This window comes from Panthera pardus, unplaced genomic scaffold (assembly GCF_024362965.1).
Source record: "Panthera pardus isolate Hobbes unplaced genomic scaffold, ASM2436296v1 HiC_scaffold_16, whole genome shotgun sequence".
Classification (NCBI taxonomy): Eukaryota; Metazoa; Chordata; class Mammalia; order Carnivora; family Felidae; genus Panthera; species Panthera pardus.
Window position 1 is genome coordinate 89,010,771 of NW_026526721.1, and position 8,272 is coordinate 89,019,042.

Below are 8,272 nucleotides of genomic sequence, written 5' to 3' on the forward strand. Positions count from 1 at the left end.
TGAAGTGAAGGTCAGAAGGACACAGGGTGTCAAAGCTCTTGCTTTAAAACCTGGAGGTGAGGAAAGAAGGCCCTCCCAAGAACTCAAGGGTGATTGGTCAGCAGAGGGATGGTTCTGGGTGGGGTGGGTGGAGCTACAGCCCATGATTGGTCACTGGATTGGTCTAAGTAGGCTCTAAGATGATTTCCACCTGCCAATTGTTTGACATGATTAGCATTATTATTCTTGGGGCTATTAAATGAAGGAATGATGTGGGGAGCCAAGAGAGTAGCTTATTCATTTGGATTCTGAATCACAATCAGGAAATAGTCTTTACCTGGTACAACCGTAATTTAGTTTTTCTTGCAAATTCAAAGGGAGGTGAGGTCATTCTGGGGTTTGATTTCACACATGGTGCTCTGGGTCTTCAAGATGAAGTTCTGCATGAGCTTGGCATACTGTGTGGTGGTGAGATTGTCCATGATGCTCTTTTTTTTCTAATTTTTTTACATTTTTTATTTTATATTTTTGAGAAACAGAGTGAGACAAAGCATGAGCGGGGGAGGGGCAAGAGAGAGAAGGAGACACAGAATCTGAAGCAGGCTCCAGGCTCTGAGCAAGTGGTCAACACAGAGCCTGATGTGGGGCTCGAACCCATGAACTGTGAGATCATGACCTGAGCCGAAATCAGACACTCAACTGACTAAGCCACCCAGGCACCCCTAGGGATTTTCCATGATGCTCTTGATGGGAATGCCTTCAGTGTTCACCACAATGATTCTCTGTACCCACTTCTGGTCCTAAGTCACTTCAGTGTCTCCTCCACCTCTGCCCTTTCTGATCCATTGGTAGCTCTTTGACACTGGCCAAAGCTAGGGTATTTTAATCTTAATTTTGCAAGAGCTCTGATCTTAGCAAGGGTATTTAAAAATACATTTTAATAATGAAATCCAAATAACCTCGGGAGAGTCCTGTGGAGTTCTAGCAGCATTGTGGGCAGATTTCCTTGTGAAACTTTAATGCTTGTACTAGGAAAGGCATTGAGTATAGTGCTGACTGAAGGGGAAAGCTCTCTGTTGCTTTTCAGTATTTACTGGCATAATAGAAGCACTTGGGAACCAATATTCCCTTGTATGTGTTAAGCCTCATTTACAGCCAAAATTTCTTCAACTACTCCATTCGTGATCAAATTGTAGGTGGAAACACAGCAATTCTCTAAAAGGGCAGATTCTGTGTATATTTAGGAGTATTTGCTGTTTCAATAGCTTTTTTTTAGATTTATTTTTAGAGAGAGAGAGTATGTGTGCAACTGGGGGAGACACGCAGAGGGAGAGAGAGAGAGGAAAGGGAGAGAGAGAGAAGAGAGAGAGAGAGAGAGAGAGAGAGAGAGAGAGAGAGCAAGAGAGAGAATCTTAAGCAGGCTGCATGCTCAGTACCAAGCCTGACACAGGGCTTGATCCCATGACACTTGGATGAGCCAAAAATCAACAGTCTGATGCTTGACCTACTGAGCCACCCAAGCACCCTGTTTCAGTAGATTTTTAAAAGAGCAATTATTTTTACTTTTTCAGTCCTCTTCCCCTCTGTTTAGTTCATGGCCCTAGATGTACTTCTGTAAGACAGAAAAGCTGGGGTGAAGAAACTGTTCCCAGTCTCATGCTTTTGGTTGGATAAGTGGAATCAAAAAGAACTGAAACTTCACAGCTTTTTATTTTTTTAATTATTTTATTTATTTATTTTTAAATGTTTATTTTTGAGAGAGGGACAGAGAAAATGTGCACATGTAGAGGAGGAGGCAGCGGGGAGGCAGAGAGAGAGAGAGACTGGTGGGAGGACAGAGGATCTAAAATAGGCTCTGTGTTGGTAGCAGAGAGCCTGATGTGGGGCTCAAACTCACGAACCATGAGATCATGACCTGAGTCAAAGTCGGATGTTTAACTGACTGAGCCACCCATGTGCCTCTTAGTGCAGCTTTTTAGAGCGTGGCTTTTATAAATCTGTGTGATTGGGGGCAGAGCTGAAATTGATTCAATGCAAATTGTATCTCTCCCCCTTTTTTCTTTGGAACATAGCCCACAAGTGGAAGACATGTTGATGATTACCTTCAGTTTCAAAATTTTTACTTAAACTCTTTCCCCCTCCTTGGATCTAGAGATTTTTCTTCTGAGGGTCCTAATGAGATGAGTGAGTTAGATATCTAGTGCTTCAGTGAATATGTCCCCCCCACCCTCAGATGTAATGCAGGCAGAGATGGGGCCTAGCCTTGTCTATTGGTGTATGCCTAGGCACCAGGGACCACCCTTGGAAACAAAGAGCTAATCACTTTGAGTTAAATGCCATTGTGGTACGTTAAGAGCTAGAATGCGGTTAGCTTTTTTCATGCTAGAAACTCATCCTCATTGCTTTCCCTATCTTTTTTAAGTAAGAGATTCCATGATTCAAAGCTAGGATATATTTCATGTACCATAGTCATATTCTTACCTCCCTCCATCCCTTACTTCCAAAAGGTGTGCAGAGACAGGAAAAGAAACCCAAGGGTGAAAGCACCAAGTGTGGGATAGCCAGATTGGTGGAGGGAAGAATATGAGGGAGGGCATGTGGTGGATTCTGTGGGCGGTGAAGGATTTGCCTTGTGGTGATGCTGGACAAGTGAGCTAAACCTTGGCTTCACTATCCCCACAAGATTTAGAGTTAAAAATTTTTTTTCCCTACTCTAGTAAAAGTATATGATGTCTTAAATCTTCCCAAGGTGTCTCTCAATGTTCTTTCCAACCTGGCTACCTCCAGTGTCACTTGTGGACCCTGGAACTTGTCAGAAAGATAGACTGTCAGGCCCACTCCAGATGTATAGAATCAGGATTTATGTTTTAGCAAGTTTGCTGGCCAATCCATGTGCCTACTGCAATTATAGAAGCTACTCTATGGGAAGACTGTAATGATCTTGTTTTAGGTTAAAACCAAAGAAGGAAAAACAGCAACCAAGCAACCAACCAGACAAAAGATCTTAGAGATTCACCTGTTGTTAGGTCTTTTCTGTATTGCAGGATCTTTGGACCGTGGGAAAAATTTTGAGTGCCCATAAATACCCAGTATGTCAAGAACCGTTTGTCCTCCAAGCCTACGCCCTGTGGGAAGGCTGTTATGTTTTATGTTCATCTGCCACCTCCGTGACAGCATGCAGAGACTGGGATCTAGTTACTTGGTTCATTTCTCCTTCTCAGAGTAGCACAAGTACGTAGTACCAGGCTCAGGTTCATCACGTCTTCCCTCTGTGGTATATCACATTAATGAAGCACTTTTATACCTTCTGTTTTTCACAGTAGCCCAGAGCAGGAGGCAGGGCAGACACCATTGCCCTCCACCGAGCTAACAGCTAAGAGTCTCTGAGGGTCAGAGCAGATGAATAATTGACTAGAGGTCCCAAGGTCTCATCCTCCAACTCCTGGGCTTCTCCCATCTCTAGGCTGCGACACTTTTTACAAAGAGCACATACTTCCATTAGGGCTGCATTTCCTTTTCAGGGCTTATAAAACCCTTTTTCTTAGAACATAGGTAGGTTTCATGCCTATTCTATAAGATCTGAGATACCTGAAATATAAAGCCACAGGCTTTAGAACACAGGCTCCTGGAAATCCCAGGCACCTGCACAGCACCACTGGACAACATGACCTCTGTTTAAATCTAATACGCACCTGTGGCGTGAGACTGTTCAGCGCAGCAGGATCTCTGAGCGTGCTTTCTGGGCTCCCCAGCCAGCTCAGCTACACCAGGACACCTGACAGCCTGGGAACTGGTGGTGAGGGAACTGCTGGCTTTTTCCCTCTCAACTTGCTTTTATTTTCTTTCATCTTATGAGATATGATTCCCTCCCACACATGGTTCTTTCCCAGTTCACATATTTTACTCGTTTTAAGAAGCTAGAATCAATATTTTGCTACCCACTTGTTGGGCTGTGAGTATATTTTTATTTCCAATTCTTCCAACCATATAGGATTCTGTAGGGGGTCTAAATTTGTTTTACACCAAGAGGAGGCACATGCAGAGCTCTTTCTTAATCCTACATATGCAGGACTGTGGGTGAGATTCAGTTCTGTTCTTTAGGAGTGGAGTGTTTCCTGGGCAGAGCAGCTGGAAATTGGTCAATTAAAGTGTCTTGTTGGCAAGATGTTGAAACGTGAATCATTAGCAGGTTTGCTGATCTTTTGACCTGCACCCCCTCTAAAAGCTGATTAGAATGCTATTTTTGGTATGCTTTGCCTTCATTTAGTCATATATTTCGTGCTTCCTGAGTTATGATAATTTGGCATGTCCAGCCAATGAATCTGTCAACATGTTGGAGTATAGGTGAGGTAGGAAGGTTATGTCAAGTTTTTGTGACCATGAAAAACATCAGCAAAATTCTTTTTGAGACCCTAAGAGAGCCAGTGGCTGCTGTGAGGGGTATTCCTAAGGGAAGGCTCATGAAATTACTGCTGCATATCAAGGAGAACTATTGTAGTCAGAACCACTGACAGATCTTGGGGACTTGATTTTGTGGTGAGATACTTTCAGTGACCCATAGGGTGTTTCTCTGAATGAAAAGTAGATCCGCTATGGCAACTTAATATTATTTTCCCTCAAGATAGGTATGGGCAAAGGCAGGGAAATTCTCTTGTTGCTCTCATTGCATGTATGGCCTTGCATTTTAGCAATTTGTAGCAAAGAGCTTATTTACCTGCCTCAAAGAGATAAATTCAGTGCTCTATACACAGTGGGCATTCTGGAAATGTTTCTTAACTAATGATATAGTTTGTTTCTGAGGCCAAGTTTTGAAGGGAGTTTTGTTAGCAGAGATGTGCTACTTAAAAATTATTGCAGGTGTTAATAGTAATTCCAGGAAACTAAGCCACTTGGGACATCATATTAACAGTGGGTAGAGAAAAAGTTTTCTTTTAGAGAATGCATAGATGAACTCATTTTAAATAGTTGCTGGCAAGATGTTGATAATAAGTTTTACCAGTAAAACACTGAATTCTCTTTACCTTTTTTCAAGGTTAAGAAGTGGCATATTGAGTAAGGGCGAGGGGAAGCATTATTCTCAGGCAGGTATTTTCTTGCACAATTTTTTGTTTCTCCCCCTTGTTAATCTACAGATATAAGACAGGAGACTTTAGATATATTGGAGCTGGTATTATCATTCTTCTACAATTAAGGTAAAATCCAGATTCTGTAATATGGCCTGCAAGACCCAATATGAACTGGAATTTTCTTATTTTACAACCTTACACTTACCCATTTCTAACTGCTCATTTACTCCTTTCTGTACTGGCCTTTTCCCCACTCCTTGAATGGTCTCACAGTCTTTGAAACTCTTGGACAAAAAGCAGGTTTAGGACAAGTATCATTTTTTCAGAAAGTATCTCCCTGTTCCCAATCAGAATTAGTCTCTCTTTAGCACTATCTTAATTTTCCTTATAGAACCAATCAACACATATATATTTGTATGATTTTTCTTATTTCAGAAGAAATTTGTGTGTGTGGTCATATGCTCTTTGGGGAGTTCAAACCCTGGGCGGTCACTTTTGGGAAGCATAGGAAGGCATCTCAAGGTACTTAGGACACAGGATAAGGAGGGCAGTGGGCCGACAGGAGTGTGGTAGTGAGTATGGTACTACCCCGCTCTCCTAACTCAGCTCCCAGGCTGCCTGGTGTGAAATAGGGCCAGTGCTAGCTTGTCTCACAAGGGTAAGAGTATAATTGGGAGCATAATTAGGGAAGATGTTTCAACCATGGCACTTAATAGGTGCTCAGCCAAATTCTAACTTCCTTCAGAAGGTTACCCTGGCAAATTCCTTCAAAGAGCTGTTTCTTGAAAGGGTAAGATAACAAATACTTCCATGTTGGTATAAACGTGGACCTCGATGGTGAAAATAACACAACCACCTCTGTGGATAGCAATTTGGTAATGTATACTAAGAAACTCAAAAATTTTCATACTGTTGATCCTTATGGTTATGTTTCTGAGGATCCATCTTAATTTTAATTAAAGGTATAGAAAAAATTGTATTTGATATTCATTGCCACATTATTGCAAGTGTAAGTTGGAAACAGTTTAAATTTCCAGCAGTAAGGAAATGATTTTATAATGTGTGGTGTATCTGCAGGATAAACTGTTATGCAACCACTACAAATAATGCTTTCAAGGAATTGTTAAGAAAATGTGAAAAGGTGACAATAATGTTAAAAAAAGTGCTTTTGTTATAAAAATGCAAGGTAGCATACTAAATATTAAGAATGTCTAGGCATTTAGTGAAGACTTATGTGCTGGGTATTATATTAAGGAATTTGCACACACTAGCCCCCAAACAGGTACTAGCACCATTCACCTATACATGTGAGGAACTTGAGACTTTGCCTTATTAGTAATTTCCCCATAGATTCTTAATTACTACCATTGGAGCTGGACTTTGGGCTGCTAATTGATCTTTCAACATCCACGCATATTACCACCTCACACATCTATTTTTTCCTGTCTATACTGCAACAGACAAATCACCCTGAAACATAAATCTGATTATTTGATTTTTCAGTGCTGTGAGGATAAAGACCAAAATGCTTGTCTAACTCTATAGCCTAAGCTCTTAACTACAACTGTTCACAGCATTTCCAGATAATAGTGTTGTTTTCTATTTTTCTCTAGTGGGGAAATCACAGATTGTTTTTATTTTGTTCTTTATCTTATTCTGTGTTTCCAGGTCAATTAACATATATTGTGTTTATAATGGGAAACAGTGTGTATAAAGGCAAGGGTGGTGATGATTTCTAATAAATTATTTTTATTTTTTAAAGAGAGAAAACCCTGAGCATCATAGCTGGGCTCAAGAAGGCCCCATAGGCGGGTGTTGAACCAGCTACCAAGGGATGAGGATACAAAGGGTTTTTGGGGACAACAGCTAAGGGAAGCTAGACACATTTTACTTGAGCTATAGCTGAGATTTTACCTGGAAAGTAAAACAAGCAAACAAACAAAAACCAAAACAAAACAAAACCCTTAGCCAGGAACTACCTGGTCCAATCCCATTGCTGATGGGAACTCTCCCCTTCAGGCAGGCCTCAGAAAGATTACTGAGAGAAAAAATGGATGGGAAGCTCCCCTGAGAGAACAAAACTTGTGATGGATTAAGGATGCTTCATTACTGAGTTCACTGCTCTCTCTCTTTCTCTCTCTCTGTCTCTTTCTTTCTGGAAGAGGGTCAACTTCCATTAAGCTTAACTCTCTGGCACTGTTGCAGTGTCCTCAGATATACAGGGATTTTAGTAAACACCCCAAATTACTCTTCCTATCCCAACCCTTTACTAATTCAACACATTTTTATTGAGTTCATATCTGTCACCAATATGCAGATATTTACCTTTTAAATGTCTTTTGGATCCATCCGTTCCTTTCCATTCCCTGGTAGCCATTCCAGTCCAAGTCTTCTACTAAATATTGTTGGTAGTCTCCTAAGTGACTCTTCTATCCACATGTACCACTTCCTCACCCATCCATTCCTTCTCCGTCTGTAGTGCAGCAGAGAAATCATCTTGAAACATAAATGTGATTGTTTGATTATATGTTTCCTAGTGCTCTTAGGATAAAGAAAAAGTCTTGGTACTACAAGGCCCCATGTAGGATCTGATCTCTGCCGTCTCTGTCCTTTGTTCATCATGTGCTCCCCTTGCTTTCTCTGCTCTGTTTGCACCAGCCTTCTCAGAATACATATGCCGTCCTCTCTTGTCTCAAGGACCTTTGCCTGTGGTGTTCTTTAGCCTGGAACACTCTGGCTAGTTATTCTTTCAGAACTTAGTTCAGTGGCTACTTCCCTGGGGGAACCGCCCCCCCCCCCCAACCGCCCTGCCCTGATCTTTTTTTGTAAAACATTTTCTCTTTGTTTTATTTCATTTTCCTCTATTATGTATCCTGAGTACACCTTATCCAACAGTCATGTCAGTTGTATTTTGACACTGCCTCATTTTGCTGTGATTATTTGGTTGATCTTATAAACTGCTAGTTTGTGAGTTCCTTGAAGGCAAGGATCATGTATATTTTTGTTCATTATGATATATCCAATCTAGCATATGGCCTGCAACACATTAGGTATTGAATACCTATGTGTTGGGTGAAGGAAAAAATGCCTACTGTGTGCCAGGCACAGTATCAGATCCTGGTAATGAAACCTGAATATGATCTGGTACCTGCTCCCATGAGCTCATAGTCTAGAGAGAAAGGCTATAAGTTAATGGGATATTCTAGTTGAACATGCTGATTGCTATG

At 41.2% G+C, this 8,272-nt stretch overlaps 1 pseudogene; it reads right to left on the reverse strand.

The window, feature by feature from the left end:
- Window positions 1-233: 233 nt before the first annotated feature.
- Window positions 234-6,340, reverse strand: LOC109275149 (dynein light chain roadblock-type 1-like; annotated as a pseudogene).
- Between the last annotated feature and the right edge of the window lie 1,932 nt (window positions 6,341-8,272).